This window comes from Sus scrofa, chromosome 17 (genome assembly GCF_054392235.1).
Source record: "Sus scrofa isolate SSC_HxYL_T2T_F1_AM1 chromosome 17, Sscrofa_HxYL_maternal_Yorkshire_Landrace_v2.0, whole genome shotgun sequence".
Lineage (NCBI taxonomy): Eukaryota > Metazoa > Chordata > Mammalia > Artiodactyla > Suidae > Sus > Sus scrofa.
In genome coordinates, this window is record NC_139399.1 from 20,805,798 (window position 1) to 20,824,195 (window position 18,398).

General features: G+C 42.9%; 1 protein-coding gene and 1 pseudogene across 2 annotated transcripts in view; both read left to right on the forward strand.

Annotated features, from left to right (window-relative positions):
- The window catches only part of LOC146395162 (ankyrin repeat domain-containing protein 26-like), a 149,272-nt gene that overhangs the window by 119,087 nt on the left and 11,787 nt on the right, over positions 1–18,398 (forward strand). For both annotated transcript variants that reach the window (XM_085004355.1, XM_085004354.1), the window contains exon 25: positions 12,698–12,811. The gene's annotated coding sequence lies outside the window, so the exon portion shown is untranslated. The remainder of the gene's footprint in view (positions 1–12,697; positions 12,812–18,398) is intronic.
- LOC146395164 (large ribosomal subunit protein eL29 pseudogene) lies at positions 9,506–18,082 on the forward strand (annotated as a pseudogene).

The window sequence follows — 18,398 nt, forward strand, 5'->3', positions numbered from 1 at the left end:
AGATAGCAAGTAAGTACATGAAAAGATATTCAACATCATATGGCATTAGAAAAATGCAAATTAAAACTATGAGATATCACTATATACCTATCCAAATGGCTAACATGAAAAATAATTATAACACTAAATATTAGTAAGAATGCAGAGAAACCGAATCACTCATACATTGCTGGTGAGACTGTTAAATGGTACAGTCACTCTAGAAAGGAGTTCAGAACTTCCTGTTAAAACTGAAAAAGATGGGATTACCATATGACCAGCAATTGTGCTCTTAGGCATATATCCCAAAGAAATATAACGTATTTTCACACAGAAACTTGCACAGGGGGCACATATTTGTAGCAGTTTGATTTGTATTTATTGTCCAAACCAGAAATTACCCAGATATTCTTCAAAGGGTGAATATTTTAAAAAAACTTTGATACATTCATACCATGGAATACTACCTACCAATAAAAAGGAAATAATTATTGATACACACAAAAACTTGGATGAACGGCAAGAAAATTATGCTGATGAAGAAAGCCAATATCATATAAATGCAGCATAGTCCCATTTACATAGTATTTATGAAATAACATAATTGCAGAAATGAACAACAGACTAGTGGAATTAGGGAATGTGTGAGTGTGGCCATAAAGAGGTAGCATGAGGGAGTCTTGAAGCAATGGTACAGTTGAGTATCTTGAGGTTACAGATGTGATCAAATTACTTAGAGCTATACACAAACACACTAAGGAGGGCACATATAATTGGTTAAATCTGTATACATTCTGTGGTTTGTACACTGCCAGTTTTCTAGTTTTGATATTGTACTATAATTATGTAAGCTGTTACTTTTGGAGGAAGCTGGGTAAAGCCTACATGAAACCTTCCTGTAAATTTCTTTGAAATTTCTCATGAATTTGTAGTTATTTCAAAATAAAAAGATCTTTCTTTTTTAAGAAAAGGCATCAGATAGGACTTCTGATCCACTTCTTGGACACACTGATTGAAAAAATTCTAATTCAATGTTAAAAATTTGACAATTTAGGGAAATCTTATTCTGAGTTTTTCAGAATCTTAGATCTTGAGATCCAATATAATACTTTGGTTGCTCTCAAAATGTATCTTTTCTATACATCAGCATCACCTAGAACTGCAATCAAAACATAAATTCTCATTCCCCACTCAAGACCTCCCAAAGCAGAAACTCAACACTGGGGCCCAGTACTCTTGGTTTTAAAGTCTCTTCCAATGGATGCCAATTCACACTCAAGTTTGAAAACCACTATTCCACTGGGTACTCCATAAATGCCGATGATAATGATGATGCAGTCTATGCTTGAACCATTTTTTTTCCTAGTGGAGAACCTCTGTCAACCACAGTCCAGGCCGCTGAATCACTGTACTCTTTTCCAATCTGTCTGTGACTCCCACCCATACATTGCCCGTATATAAGTTTTCAACAAGGGAGGATGATAGAAACTTTTCAAAAACCACCAGCCTAGTTCACTGCAACACACAAGCTTCTATTAAAGATATAATTTCCTATAGAAGCCAAAGTATGAAAGGAATACTTCTTCCCCTTAGGCTTGGTTTAATGAGCACTCTTGGAGCTGCCTAAAGCCTTCACTCTCCTCCCAAAAGCGATGACAGGCCCCTGCTCTGAGTTGGGGGGAGGGAATGAAGTGAGAAGCAGCCCATAAAATGTGCAACAACCAGGGGGAGATGGGAGGATGGGAGAGGCCTTTGAATCTGCACCTATCCACCATTCAAACCTCTCTTGGGATGGGCCATCATTCTCAAACTTTAGCTCAGGGAAGGGTCTTGTACCTTGTCCCTGTCCACCCTAATGGAGAAGGGACTCACTGAGTAACCCTTCTGGAAAAAACAGAGGAGTAAGGGATGCACAAAGGTGATTTAGAAACTTCCCTCCTCCATAGATTGTTCTGGAACCTGGAATGGTCATTTGACAGCTCAGTTTGAAGCAAAAAGACTGCAGCAAGGGAGGTAAGGCACAAAATGCTATCAACACCATTAAAGGCAGTATGTCTCATAATTTTATTTTATTTTATTATTTATTTATTTATTAAATTTATTTTGTTGTCTTTTTAGGGCTGCACCCTTGGCATATGGAGGTTCCCATGCTAGGGGTTGAATTGGAGCTGTTGCCGCCGGCCTACACCACAGCCACAGCAATGCCAGATCCGAGCTGCGTCTGTGACCCACACCACAGCTCACAGCAACTCGGGATCCTTAACCCACTGAGCGAAGCCAGGGATTGAACCCGAAACCTCATGGTTCCTAGTCAGATTCATTAACCACTGAGCCAGGACGGGAACTCCTGTCTCATAATTTTAGACCAACAGTTCTCAACTCTGGCTGCACTTTGTGTTACTGAAACTCGGCCTCTGTCCACTTGTGCTGAATAAAAAGGCGGGGACAGAGCTTTCGGTAAAGGAGAAAATGATAGCTTTATTGCTTTGCCAGGCAGAGGGGCCACAGCAGGATAATACCTTAAAGGCCATGCCCTCCACTGGGAGGAATTATGGGGAGTTTTATAGTAAAGGGTAGAAAGACAGGTTTTCTGATATGAATCAGGACTGGGGCAAACATGCATTCTTCTTTAGGGGAAACTTTGTCATCAAAGCTGGTGTCAGGAGATCTCGGCATAATCATGATGGGTTATTGCCTAGAATCAGAGTGCTTGAAAAGAGGGCATACTGATCAGAGATGAGAACAAACTAGGAGAGTTCCTGAAAAATATCATGGGCTAATAATCATTAACCCACAGGCAATTGTGCTTCGGGTGCCTAATCTTTTGCTTAGGGGTGATTGTGTTTAGGGTGTCATTAAGCCAGGGAGAAGGTCAAGGAAGAACTTGTCCAATTTTAAAGCTGTTCAATTTTAAAATATTTCTAAAAGAAGCATAAGGACTGCAACTTTTCTTTTATTAGATCCCTACTACATGATGTGTTTCCCTTGAGAGGTTACCAGGATCCTGCCCCAAGGCCATACCATTGTTGCTTGACTTCTCCTCCCTTGTCTTTGCATCCCCTTCCTTCCCTGATCAGCAACTTTCTGAACCTGCCCCTTGGAACTCAGGGAAGGCCATGGAGGCTGAGTGAGGCCCATTTCCTAAAAATCAGAAATAGGGGACACAGACAGACTTTTGCGCCCAGGAGCCCCACAGGACCCTGCTTGGTTACATTTCTGAATCACCTAGGGAGCATTCCTAGTGCTCCACGCAATTACTTCATAACCTTTCGTGATGGGGCCCAGCCATGGGTAATTTTTAAAACTCCCCTGGAATTCTGATGTGGAGCCCTCATCACTTAAATTATGATCCCCAGAAGCACAGCATTGGTACGTCTGGGAACTTTACAGAAACACCAGACCCCACCCCAGACCTACTGAAGAGAATCTGCGTTTGGATGAGACTATAGCCAAAACTAGCCTCTGTACACTGGCACCAGTTAAGTCTCAGAGATGGAGTTTGAGGTGAATTAAAAAAAAAAAAAAAAAGAACAGCTTTATTGCTTTGCCAGGCAAAGGAGACCACAGCAGGCTAATACTTCAAAACTCTGTCCTCCCTTGAGAAGGGATAGTTTTATAGGTTTAGCTCAAAGAAACAGGGCTGTTGATAAGAATTAGGGTGCCTGCATTTTCTCCCTTCTGAGATCATTTCAAAGCCATCAAGCCTGGAGTCAGGTGGTCTGGTTTTCTGTTAGTAGCAATAATCTTTTGTTCCTACATCCTGCCCTTTGTTACAAAAATTCCTATATATCCTAGCTCCCCACTCACCTCCTCAGAGCAGTTATCTCAGGGCTACCTACCTGAGATGCTGTCTCCTGGACTTAATAAAACTTAATAAAACTTTGCCCCCAATAAAACTTAGCACTCAACTTTCAGGTTGTGCACTTTCTCTCCCTGGGTTCCAAGGACCACCCACATACCAATGACCACTGCACTTAAATTTTCAGAATGGCCCAATCCCCTGAGTTTAAAACTGAAAATTTGGCCTCTGTCCCTGATGCCAAATGGGAATAATGAGGATAAAGTTTTTGAGAATAAAGTGAAGAGATATGTATTGATTTGCCAGCAAATGAGGAGGGTAGCAGATTAATGTTTTGTCCTCTGAAAGAGAACAGGTCTGTTTAAGAATTTGAGGATGGGGGTCATAGGGCCACAGTGACTGAGACCTCACTAAGCTAGCACCACAGTTCTTGATGTTTCATGATTCATGTTTTCCACTGGCTTCTCAGTCCTATGCTCCTGTGACTCAAGATAAAAAGAACTAACAACAGGGAAAAGAATGTATCAACAGAGAAACAGCATGTGTACATTAGTTGATTCAGTGCAAGAGCTAAGATAGAAGCCTATTTGTTAAATTTCTAGGTCATACTAGGATACCAGCTCTGAACACCTCCTCCAGCTGCCTACCCAGCATCTCACCCTCAGAAAATGGCCCCTCAGTCCACATGGGAGTCAACCATCAGGCCTGCCTCTCCCTCACTCCCCACACCCAAATCATCCACAGCTTCCTCTGAAATCTACTGCCCTGCTGCTTCTCCTCATTCCCACCACCACCACTCTAGTCTGGTCCAGCTGTGGTCACCACTCTAGTCTGGTCCATCCCTGAACTTCTATGAGTCTCACAGCCTTCATTCACCTTCTCCAAACTGGTCACCTTTCCTGAACTACCATAGTAATCAGGTCCCTTCCCTGCTGAAGCCTTTAATGGATTTTCACTGAGCTTCAGGCATAAACCTAAGGTCTAAACATGACCTACAAAGCCCAGCATTCTATCCATGGGTCCCCTTCTTCCTTTCCCTGGCTCACTCTACCCCAGCCATTTCCTGAACTCACAGAATTCTTTTCTACCTTAGGATTGTTCTCATGTTCTTCCTGCCTGCTTGGAGCAGCTGCCTTCTCATTTTCTGCTTGGTTGATATTAACTAACCTCTAAGTCATAACCTTTAATACTCATTCTCTAAGAAGGGTTCTCAGAGTTCCTACTGTGGCTCAGCAGGAATGAATCGGACTAGTATCCATGAGGACACAGGTTCGATCCCTGGCCTCATTCAATGGATTAAGGATCCAGCATTGTCATGAGCTGTGGTGTAAGTCAAAGACGTGGCTCAAATCTGGCATTGCTGTGGCTGTGGCGTAGGCTGGTGGCTACAGTTCCAATTTGACCCCTGGCCTGGGAATCTCTGTATGCCATGGGTGTGGCCCTAAAAAGGAAAAAAAAAAAAAAAAGGCCTTTCTCTACTCCCCTGAAAGCACCTGCCTTTCATCATTTGATCTATTGTCACACCAGAGCATCTCTTTCCCAGCACTTATCACATTTAGATTCAAAATGAATTGCTATTTAAGATCGATTTTCTCCACTTACCTACAATCTTTGACCCTGTCCGTTTTCATCACAACTATAACTCCTAACTCTTACTATAGCCCTAGGCACAGAATAGGGATTCAATAAATATTTCTTGAATGAGCTCTAAGTATTTTACAATAATAAATAGACACACACTCACAAGGACATGGACTCCCATCCCCATAACTGCTGTATTGACTGCTGATGTCAAACAGCCACCCCACTTGTTTAGAGACTTGTCCTCAGCTGGGGAGAGGGGCCTCATGTTCAACCCTCTGCCCCATAGATCACAGACCTTTTCCCTTGCTTCAAGGTAAGGTGAGCAGGATAAGGAAGGAGAAACGACACTTTGTGATGCCATTTATGCTCTAGAGCTCCCCATAGGATCAGGCTAAAGCTAAACATCACCTGAATTAGGTCTTTCCTTAGTGGCTTCCCTATCTTGTTCCTCTAACCAATATTTCCTGAGAGCTCCCCCTTAGTAAACCACTGAACAAGAATCTCTGTCTGAAGCTCTGTGACTAGGAAACCCAATCTAAGACCCCTATAAATATGTGGAGGGAGAGATGAGAAGGAAAAATAAAATGAGGCAAAGTGAAAAGAAAAAGAGACCTTGTGTAAACCAGTGCATTCCCCAAGAATAAATCAACTCTTTACATCTTTAGTCCCTCCAACAAATTGCTGAATGAATGAATGAATGAGAAGGGAAAGGACAGAGGGGAGAAGAGGAGAGCTCTGCTTCTTCCCCCACTCCTCCCTTATATTCTCCATTCATCCCAGTCTCCCTGTCCTTCCACCTCACCCTGATATCACACATCCTCCCTTGCTCTTCTGCAGCATCTTGGTCTGTGCACATGGGTCAGAAGAATTTCCAGGTCCAAAGCAAAGTGAAGAAAAGACAAGTTTATTGAGGCACAAGATTCTGTAACATGACAGGCCAACTTCCTGATAACCAGTGAGAGCCTACCCCAAAGAGAAAGAAGAGTTAAACATGGTAGATGCTGCAAGTACAGTGGTTCGACTTCCTGATGATCAGGGAGAGCTGACACCTAGCAGCACATGGTCATGTCTGTTTTTATAGCCCAGGAAGAGGAGCGGTCTCGTGATACACCAGCTGACCTGATGACTGGTTGGGGAAAGAGGGTTCTTATGATACACTTGCTGTTAGGTTGGGGGTGTATAAGGCCCCTACAGAGGTGGGGTGAGGAGTGGGCCACATACCTTTCCTAGTAGGGGAATGGAAGGAGTAGGCCAAGTTGCCCAAGTTTGGGGAGGGGTCATTACAATGAGACAATGAGATGGGTGGGACGGTGATAAGGGTCTTCTAAGGCTTGTCTTGGCCAGAAGCTTTGAGCTCAACCTCCTTGAAGGGGCCTTGAAGTCCAACATGCAGAAGATGCAAATTCACACTCTCCAATTCCTTTCAGTTTGACTCTGGGAGGACATAATGTGTCCTGCAAGGCCAGAAGGGATCTGATGCTCCCAGTTCTTTAATGGAATCTCAGCCCCTCCTAAAGGATAAGAAATGGAATTAAGTCCATAAGCCTTCTTTGCCCTGGAACCAGCCAGAATGCCCTGCATGTTTTACAACACAATCCTTTGGTAATCACTAGCTAGGGCACTGGGTAAAGTGTTTCAAATCCTGGCCCCCTGGGCTTACGGCATTTGAAAGACAAAAATATGTTGCTATGGTGATGCTGTAACAGACTAATTTACAAATCCTCCTGGAGCAAAGCTGCTTTAACAAGGTGAGACTCTGCAGGAGGGGAACAGGGGAAATTCCACAGTCTCTTGGGACAAAATTGGAGCTAGTGAATCTGTCGCGGGTAGGGAGATGGAGTGGCCACCACTCCTATCTCAGGCGGACATTTCATGGGCCTCTGGTCTTCCTGAGCCAATCTTGCCTCTAGAAAAGGAGTATCTGACCCCAAAGCTTGTCACTGAAAGATACCCTGTGTCGTTCTTTCATTCAGTGCCTTGCCAGTCATCATGCAGCCTGCACTCTCTGCATAATTAATGAGCTAATCCTCTCAGTCATCCCCACCACCTCCACCAAGCTGTTCTTTGCTGGAAGATCTTCTGGAGTAACTGGTTAACAGTACTCTGCCTAAAAAGATGAAAAGTACCATGCATGTGATTCCTTTAAGGAAGAGAGGAGGCAAATAGGATGAATATTACTGATACAAATTGAATCATGGGGCCCAAGGTGAAATCTGGCCCTCAGTTTTAAATAGACAAGATTGGAAAGTTATGTAATTCTCACAAATAAGCCTGTCCCATCTAATCCAAAGAAGACTTTTACAAATCTGGATGGACTCTCAGCATAGCCTTAGTGGCTGTCACTTCTCCCATATAATTATCATCAATCAGCCAAGATTAAGGTATCTTTAAGAAATCCAGAAGGGCTAGGTGTGTTATCCTGAAGGCAGCCCCTGGTGGCCTATATCCTTACCTTTCAAATGGACCTGTGTCATCAGCATCACCTGAAAACTTGTTAGAAATAGACTCTCAGGTGTCATCTCAAACTTATTAAACTAGAATTTGTATTTGTAGGGGAGGAAAAAAATTTTTTTCTCCACCCATTTAGGTTCTATGACTGAGGCCCTGGCAATTGAGAACATCGACAAGTCAAGACAGAAAAAACAAAGTTTAGTAACATATGCATTTATCACTGAGTACATGTAGGGGAAACTCAGAGATGAATGACCCAAGAAGGTGGTTGGAGCGTGGGTCTTATAATAGCATCTTAACAAAGAGCAATAACTTTGTACCGAAGTAACAAGACAAAAGAAAAGGGGTTTGAGCTTTTGGAGGCGGCAAACTGTGGAAAGGTAGATATATGGGAAGAAATTAAGGGAAGACAAGGGTTGTTTGTTATGTAAATTCCTCTTAGTGTCATTCCTTGGCTGTAAAAAATCTACAGCCATCCTCCCTTGCTGCTGAGAGAGGAAGACCCTCTAACACATGGAAATGTACATCCTGCTCTCAGGTAAGTAGAGGAGGAGGGCAGAGAGCTTGTTTGGCATTTGCTTTCTCACCTGTCTTCAGCTCAGAATAATCCTTATGCCAAAGTGGCATATTTTGAGGCAGCATAATCTGATCCCCTACACATTTTTACCCAATTCCCAGGTCATTCAGATGCACCGTAGAGCTTAAGAGGTGCTGGCTTTCAGCCCTTAGCGTTTCTGGAGAGGATGGTTCACGTGTGCAAATGCTGATGCAAGTCAAATTGTTATCGGGTCTGCTGCTTGCTGCTTACAAAATCAAATTCACAAGTGTTGATAGAAAAGAAAGTTGTCTTTAATCAGAGTGCTGGCAATCTGGGGAGCTGGTGGACTCAGCATCCCCCCAAACCACCCCCAAAGATTCTGCTAGGCCATGAAAACTTTGAAGGGAGGAAGGGAAATAGTCTCAATAAATCATTGAGATGGTGGCCAGTGTCCTAACCATCCCCCTTGCAGGCAAGCTCGTCCACTTCTTGTCACCTTCCCCCAGATGCTATCTCGTTCACGCAGTTTGGTCCCACAGTTTGTTTTGGAGGTTACTGAAGGGGAAGCTGGGGGAGCGACCTGGACATCTGTTAATTAGTTATTCTTCATTTCTATTTGTTTGATCTATGGAAAGATCCAAGTTAGGCAAGGTATCGTGTGATTAAAAGGTTTGAAAGTGGTGCTCCAGCTGGAGATGCATAGAGCATGGGGGCACCTGGTTTAAAAGTTAATTACAATATAGCTTTGCTAAAGTGACAAGAAAAGAAGATTTCTGAGAGGCTTGTGTCCTGTGAAGAGCTGCTTACAAAATGGTGCAATGGGCCTGGTCTCTAGCTCAGTCTCACCACCATCACACTCAAAACCAGAGCAGGAACAAGATTCAGTTTCTGATGACAGTGTAGATGCTAATGCCCCGATACAACAGAAAATGGAATTTGGGCCAAAAACTGGATTAGTTACTATCTATCAAAATAAATAAAAATACACTGAACTTTAGTGAGGCTGCTCCTTGATACAGACAGTGCTTTAGACTGTATTCATTTATGTTCTCAGATCTTTCCGGGCAACATTTAAGGCTTAGTACGTTAAATCATCAAGATGACTCTCTCTTCCAGTCCTAGGCAATGTGAGATCCACAGGCCTCCATGTAGACATGGCCACGTCCAAAAACCATACCACATACAACCCATTCCCAAAATTGGCATCAGGAAACCCCAGTCACAAAAATATGAATCTCTTAAGGGGGTGGACCCCAAGTTCCTGAGGAAAATGTACTTTGCCAAGAAGTATAATAAGAGCCTAAAGAAGATGCAGGCCAACAATGTCAAGGTCATGAGTACATGAGCCAAGGTTATCAAGGCCCCCATAAAACCCAAGGGGGTCAAGCCCAAGATCTCAAAGAGTGGTAGCCCCAAGCTTATTCAACCTACCTACATTACTCTCCCCACTCTTAGGAAACATCATTATGCCTGCATTACCAAGGGTCTTAGGCTCTGTTGACCAAAGTCCAAAGCCAAGGCTGTTGCTGTGGTTCCAGCTCTCACTCCAACTCAGGCTTAGGCTCCCAAAAGTGCCCAGGCCCCCAAGAAGTCTCCAAAGTAGAGGTCTCTAGTGATTCAAGGATGGAAGGACTGGTATGACCCCTGGGTTGCTTTCTTCATGGGACTGGTGTCCTTTGTGCTATTTGTACAAATAAACCATAGGCAAGATCTGTCAAAAAAAAAAAAAAAATCAATAAGAAGAACTTAAGTTTAAAAGTCAGAGTCGAAACAATATAAACAAAAGTGGGGATATAAAATTGAGTCTGGGTTTGAAAACATATACCATGAAGTCCTAAACTCTTATCATGAGTGGACCACAAATTTAGTACTGTGTTTTAGTGGCTGAACATGAGAACAAAGTCCAGTCAGACTGAATCACCATTCTTTTTTTTTTGGTCTTTTTGCTATTTCTTGGGCCGCTCCCGCAGCATATGGAGGTTCCCAGGCTAGGGGTCGAATCAGAGCTGCAGCCACCAGCCTACGCCAGAGCCACAGCAACGCTGGATCCGAGCCACGTCTGCAACCTACACCACAGCTCATGGCAACGCCAGATCATTAACCCACTGAGCAAGGGCAGGGACCGAACCCGCAACCTCATGGTTCCTAGTCGGATTCATTAACCACTGCGCCACGACGGGAACTCCTGAATCACCATTCTTATATGATTTAAAAAAGGCTAAGAAGGAACACATTATTCTGTGTTCCTTTCCGAAGTAAAACTTCTCAGAGGTGTTGTTTTCATGCCGTCCCCACCTTCTTGCCTCTGGTTCTCTCTTTGACCCATTCCCCCTTGGCTTTTGCCTCCCCAGTCCGCAGAAATTATTCTTGACAAGTTCACTGTTGTCTCCATGCTGCCAAATGCAATGGCCAGTGGTCATTTCCCTGTTCCAACCTCATTTGACTTCTCAGCACCTCTCCTCCTGGCGGACCACTTATTATTAGAACATCATCTTCTTTGGCCTTCTGTAATACAACGTCTCCTTGTTTTCCTCCTGGTTCACTGGTTTTTTTTCTTCCTTTCACATGCTATGGTTTCTCCAGGATACTGTATCCTGGGATCTCTTTCCCTCTCTGTCACCAAGTGATCTCCGACCCCTATAGCTTTAAATGTGATCTGTGCTAAAGTCTTCCAAATGGTCTTCGTATGGATGTTCTCTCTCTTCTGGGCTCCAGATGCAGATACAACTTCAACACTTCCACTGAGATACTCCAAATGGTGTTCAGGGGAGTTCCCGTCGTGGCGCAGTGGTTAACCAATCCGACTAGGAACCATGAGGTTGCGGGTTCGGTCCCTGCCCTTGCTCAGTGGGTTAACGATCCGGCGTTGCCGTGAGCTGTGGTGTAGGTTGCAGACGCGGCTTGGATCCCGCGTTGCTGTGGCTCTGGCGTAGGCCGGTGGCTACAGCTCCGATTCAACCCCTAGCCTGGGAACCTCCATATGCTGCGGGAGCGGCCCAAGAAATAGCAACAACAACAACAACAAAAAAAAAAAGACAAAAAAAAAAACAACAACAACAACAAATGGTGTTCAAACAGAAGATTCTTTGTTACTCAAACCAGCTCCTTCCCCAGTTTTCTCAAGAAATCACATTACCATTCAGCCAGTAACTATGACCAGAAGCATCCTCCTTAGCTCCTTCCTTTCCCTAATCCCCCACATCCAACCTTAAATCCACCAATTCTGCCTTCAAAATACCTCAAATACATCCATCTTTACCATCACTACTTTCACCAGATGCCTGACAGAGCCTCCTTAACGTCTACTTTCACCCCCTCCAATCATCTCTCCACCAAGCAGTCAGAATAAGCTTTTAAATTCACACAACCATCTAGGCAATGGTCATTAAAAAAGGAAAGGAAGAAAGGAAGGAAGAATAGAAAAGGAAAGAAAAGAAAAAGAAACAACCAGAGTTAAGTACCTCCTGATGAAAGTCTACACCACCACTCATAAGATTGTGTTTTCAAAAATATAAAATCTTTATTTAATCGGGTCTCTATTCCTAGATAGTAACTTACAGGAAAAATAAGACTAGAGTTTCTTGGATTGTTTAAGGCATTTCTGGGGAAAGCCCTGGAGATGGATAGAAAGGAGGGAGCAATAGCCCTTTGGGGGCCTGCAGCAGCAGCAGATCAGCCCAGGTACACAGCCCTTAGACCTAATCAGAGAGCGACTGGAGGAAGGAGCAGCCCAGCATCATCCTCTGGCCAGTCCTTCTTCAGTGATTGTTTTCAGCCAAGCTGTTGATATATGCTGGGAAACAATGTGTTGGTGAGCTGGCTCTCACCAATCTGCACCTGGAGGCAGCTCAGCTGAGTGCTCCGAGGCTGCAGATGGGGCAAAAGCAACATCATGCTGAGATCACGCTAGGCAAGGAAGGGCTAGAAGCCCTAGAAAAGAGTGGGAGCATGTGGCACTGCGGCCTGCAGGTGACTCTGATAGCTTCCATACATTCTTACTGAATTTTCTTACAGCATTTTTCTGCCCCGTGCTGTCAGAAGCCATCTATCAGCTCAACTTGTTAGAAAAATTAATAGTGATGCAAATTTGTCACATATGAGGGTGACAAATTTCTACCAAATCCAACAAAATGTGGATTTGTCACATATGAGGGTGACAAATTTCTACCAAATCCAACAAAATGTGGATTTGTCACATATGAGGGTGACGAATTTCTACCAAATCCAACAAAATGTGGGTTTTTCTTCAGCTCATAGCAATGGATTGAACTGCAAGGAATTAGGCTACAGACACAGACTTAAGTGGATAAGACAGTTTCTAAGCCCACATCTCACTTTCTTTTCAGATATACACGGCAGGTGTTCCCTAAGGGAAGATGGCACATCTTCCAGAGTCATTGATGCCAACATGTGCGGAATGGAACAGAAAGAAGACACCATCAGCATATAGCTTTTATCAAGTAAGTCTCCAGAAACTGTTCACAAATAACATGGAATCGATATCATGGCAGGTGGTAGGATTGACTTCCCCTGACTTGATCTGAATGACCTTAGGCAAATAGCTAAAATATTTTGCTCTTTGATCTAGCTGTCTTTCACACGAGGGTAATGGTTATGTACCTCTATGCTTTTGATAGGAATTTAAATTTAAGAGAATGTATGACGTGACCAGCAAAATGTCTGACACAGTAGGCTTTCAGCATCTAATGAATGAATTAATGACTCTAATGAATTAGCTTTACTTGAAATTCGCGCTATTTAGCAGTTAAAAATCCTCAGTCTAACCCTTGTTGCTAGCACTTAGTTGCTACCAACAACAGGAATTTCTCCAAGGTGACTGTCCAGCCACCCCCCCATCTTTTTTCTCCTTCCCCAAACCTCAAATCCCCCTCAATATTTTATCTGCCTTCCTCCTCCAAGAAGAATGGTTCAGCTAAGCACTTAAAATCAGAAGCAGGAAGTCAACCCCGGGGTTCATCTATCTGACGACTATCTTTTCTAAGAGCTCTCACACAGAGAGAGGCCCCTGATATCTCAGCATCATAGATCCACTTAGAAATTATGATGTGCGGTTGAAGAAGAAAAATAATGCAAAATGAGAAAGTAAATGGGTGGACAATTAAAACCCAGACAGATGGGGAAAAAAGAAAATGTTGTGGTATCTTTGGGCTCAGATTCCACTGGGGACATGAATAATTAATAAAAGAATAGGAGTTCCCATTGGCTCAGCAGAAACAAATCCGACTGGGAACAATGAGGTTGCACGTTCAATCCCTGGCCTCGCTCAGTGAGTTAAGGATCCAGCATTACTGTGAGCTGTGGTGTAGGTCACAGATGCAGCTCAGGTCTGGTGTTGCTGTGGCTGCAGGTGTAGCGCTGATTAAACCCTTAGCCTGGGAACCTCCATATGCCATGGGTACAGCCCTAAAAAAAAGGAAAGCCGGAAATAAATATATAAGCAAGATAATTACAGAAAATATTAGCTGAGATCTTATTGTATTGACATGCTTCACTTGCCCCCCACCATACCCACTAAACACACACACACACACACACACACACACACACACACACACCTCTAAATGCAGACAACTTCACTTGGAATCAAAGTGAAGATCTCAAGGTCATGGACATGCAAGCAATTACAAATACCTAGATTAGTAACTAGCTCCATCGCTTATGAGTTTAGGCAAGGTATGTTACCTCCCAAAGGCTCAGATTTTTAATCTTAAAGTAGGCATGCTAGTAGATAATTCATGGCTATAGGAATTAAACAGATAATGTATCTAAAGTACTAAGCACAGTGCCCCACACACAGAAAGTGCTTAATAAATGTTGATTGTCATCTTTGTCACTGTACTTGTTGGTTAAGTGACACCAGTCTGCCTGTGTGTGTGTGTGTGTGTGTGTGTGTGTGTGTGTGTGTGTGTGTGGCTGTGCCCATTGCATGTGGAAGTTCCAGAGTCAGGGATTACATCTGTGCCACAGCAGCACCCCCGAGGCACTGAAGTGACAATGCTGGACTCTTAACCTGCTGTGCCACAGGGAACTCCACCAGTCTGCCTTTTTATACTAATAAAGCTCTTTGGTAATATAATTAATGAGTGGATAATTTTTAGTGATTGATGCTACAGTACACAGACAGAAAACTAAACTCTCAACCTTCAATCCCTTTTGATCGGAAAAAATGGGATAAAATATATACCTATGTTCTGAATTAAATTTGAATGAACATTAAAATAAATACCTGCATTCCTTCTTGCCAGTTTCCATAGTGTCACTTTAAAAATATGCACAACCTAAAAGTTGAGAGTTAAATTTTATTGGGGGCAGAATGAGGACTCTAGCCTAGGAGGCAGCACTTCAGACAGCTCTGAAATACTTCAAGGATGTAGGGGGGGGACTGTTAGTACATATATGATTTCAATGAAGGGCGAGGTGCATGAAACCAAGCACGCATTTTTACAGAAGGTTACTGCTCGTCACAAGGAGAACATGTCACCATGAAGGATTTTAGTGCTTTTCTAGACATGAGGAGATACAAGAATTGGGCTCATAAAATCTCCTGAAAATATCTAACTATCTGATGATCCGTTCTGCCAGTTTTCCTGGAGCACAGAGCACCTCAATCCTGATCTCCACCCTGAGCTCCTTTCAGGGGGTGTTGAGGACTGGCAGCAGCAGTGGTTCAGTACATGTAGAGACAGATGGTAAGGGCCAATCTCCAGGTCACAGGGCTTCCCCATAGTCAGGAATTCAACCATAATTTTAGAAGCCATTTCATGACCATTGTGTCCCATGGAGCTAGGAATGCTCATTCCCAGGTCTGATAGCGTTTCCATTGATAGGTCACTCAGCGTGCTATTACTAGACTAGACCTTATTAACAGCACCCAAAAGTCTGTTACGGTCCATGAAAATATTGCCTCTTGTCACATCTTCCCCTATCTAGAGTTATACTCTGACAGTCATTGGTCTGGTAAAGAATCATATATTTGATCAACTGCTTCAAGTCACTTCGTCATTATTATTATTATTTGCTTTTTAAGGCCACACCTGCAGCATATGGAAGATCCCAGGCTAGGGGTCAAAATGGAGCTACACCTGCTGGCACATACCACAGCCACAGCAACTTGGGAATCCAAGCTATGTCTGCGACCTACACCACAGCTCATGGCAACGCCATGTGCCTGACCCCCTGAGTCCTATTGGATGCTAGTCGGATTCATTTCTGCTGTGCCACAACGGGAACTCCTAGTCATTATTATTTTTGTTGGAGGCTAAGTTACACATTAAACAATAAAATTGTAAAAAATAAAATAGTTAATAGCATTAATAGAGTGATAAGTAAATTTTTGAGCCAAGAACTTCCTACACCAAACCAGTTCTTGAAGGTGTCATAAAGACTAGCGTGTGAGTGAGTCACTTAAGGCAGAAACCTGATTTTCCATATTGTTCATTAAATGTCTTGTATTAGAGGATGTATCTGGTCTGAAAACACAGCACTCAGTTTGAATTATGGCACAGGCACCTCCCTGAGATGCTGTGAGGATGTCAAGGACCATGCCGTTTTGTACACCACTTGTCTTATCAAGGAGACCTCAGAATTCAGTAGGCGAATAGCCTGGTTACTATCATCTACAGCCTGTTCCGTGAATTTTGTTAAGCCTTCAATATGGCTGATTACAGTCTCCAGTCCTAATGAAGGCACAAAAGTAGCTGCTAAATGTTCATGCCAGTGGAATACAGATCTCTTGATCCATCAAGCTTGTACCAATTGTAGACTGGCTGGGGTCATCTTTAAATTGTCATGTATATGGCCTTGAGTCTAAGGGAATCCTAGAATACATCTTCCTACTCATCCCAGTGGAAGCCAAGGCCATAAATTAGTACCACAAATCCACTGAGTTCCATTAGGAGCAACCCAGTGTAACTTTGGCTGTCTGACCCAGTCTGTTCCATACCATTCATTATCTCTAAGGGTAATAATATGTAGATGTTGTTCATAAGGCACCCAGCTCAATTTCCTAATGTTACTAAGCTAATCATCTTAGTATAATTTAATTTTTCCCAACATAGAGGAGCCTGTAACTTAATTGACATTAGCCTGGTTTTAAGTACATATATCTATCCCACAAATGTGGAAGGTTCCCTTCTAATAAACAAGAGGTTACAGTTTTTGATTGTGACTTAGCTCATTATTCTGATTGAACTTGAATGATTCTTAAAGAAAATTTGTATTTATGGCCAGAGTCAGAGCAAGTTTGTTTTCTTTTTTTGTTTGTTTGTTTTTTAGGTTGGGTTTGGTTTGTTGTTTTTTGGTTGGTTTTTGCTCTTTGGTTTTTTTTGTGTGTGTGGGAGGGTCTTTTTTAGGGCTGCACCTGCAGCATATAGAAGTTCCCAGGCTAGGGGTTGAATCAAAGCTATAGCTACCAGCCTACACCACAGCCACAGCAACGCCAGATCCAAGACGCCTCTGCGACCTACACCACAGCTCATGACAATGCCATATCCTTAACCCACTGAGCGAGGCAAGAGATTGAAACTGCATCCTCATGGATGCTAGTCAGATTTGTTTCCACTGAGTCATGATGGGAACTCCATTTTTTGGTTTTGGGTTTTTGTTTTTGTTTTTATTTTATAGGGCCACACCTGTGGCATATGGAAGTTCCCAGGCTAGGAATCAAATTGGAGCTGCAGCTGCTGGCCTACACCACAGCCACAGCAGTGCAGGATCTGTGACCACAGCTCATGGTAACAGCATTTCCTTAACCCATTGAGCTAGCCAGGCATCGAACCTGCATCTTCATTGATACTAGTTGGGTTTGTAACTTGCTGAGCCATGACAGGAACTTCCCAGAGCAAGTATTATTAATCGGCCAGGTAAGAAAACCCTCCCTAGTAATAAAATAAATTTCCCAAGGGCTATCCAATCAAGCCTTGGTGGAAATACACCATGGTAACCCAGAAGAACTAAACACAGGTAATTGGTCATATACCCAACAAATGGATTGATTTTTTTTTTCTTTTTAGGGCCACACCCAAGGCATATGGATGTTCCCAGACTAGGGGTCAAATCGGAGCTACAGCTGCCAGCCTACACCACAGCCACAGTAATGTGGGATCCGAGCCATGTCTGAGACCTACACCACAGCTCATGGCAAAGCCAGATCCCTGACCCACTGAGTGAGGCCAAGGATGGAACCTGCAGCCTCACGGTTACTAGTTAGATTAGTTTCTGCTGCACCACAGTGGAAACTCCTGGATTGATTTTCAAAATGAACATAGGATTGTGCCCATGATAGACAAACATTTGCTTCATATGCAAAAGTCCAAGAAATAAAGAGAACACTATAAATCATCATACAAGTCAGGTCCAGCATTTTGAGTCAGCTCTCCACTTCTGATGTCATCTTTTCCTTGTCCTGGTGTAGTTTTCCCTCCATTTGAGCATTGTTTTAAGGTGAGTTTGAGGTCAGCAATCCTCTCTGTAGACCAGTCTGGTGTAGGGGCCCTTTTTAAGTGGGAAATATGAATCCAAGAGTCAGTTCCCTTTAGTTTTGCTGTACATGAGCTAGTTAAGAGTACCTGGTGAGGGCTTTCCGTCTGGGTTGTAGTGAGTGTTTAAATGATGTCTCTTCCAATATACATAATCTCCTGGTTGTAGATCATGGGATGTCTGACCGTCATCCAAAGAGAGATGACTATGATAAGCTTCAGAAACAAGCTTAGAATGTCCTTTTAGAAGCTCAATTAAACATTTACAATAATGTAACATATCCTCTTTTATTATATTTATTTTTAGATTTTTTTATTTTTAATGATTTTTTTCCATTATAACTGATTTACAGTGTTCTGTCAATTTTCTACTGTACAGCAAGGTGACCAAGTCACACTTACATATATACATTCTTTTTTCTCATATTATCATGCTACATCATAAGCAACTAGATACAGTTTCCAGAGCTATATAGCAGGATCTCATTGCTTATCCATTCCAAAGGCAATTATTTGCATCTATTAACCACAAATTCCCAGTCCATCCCAC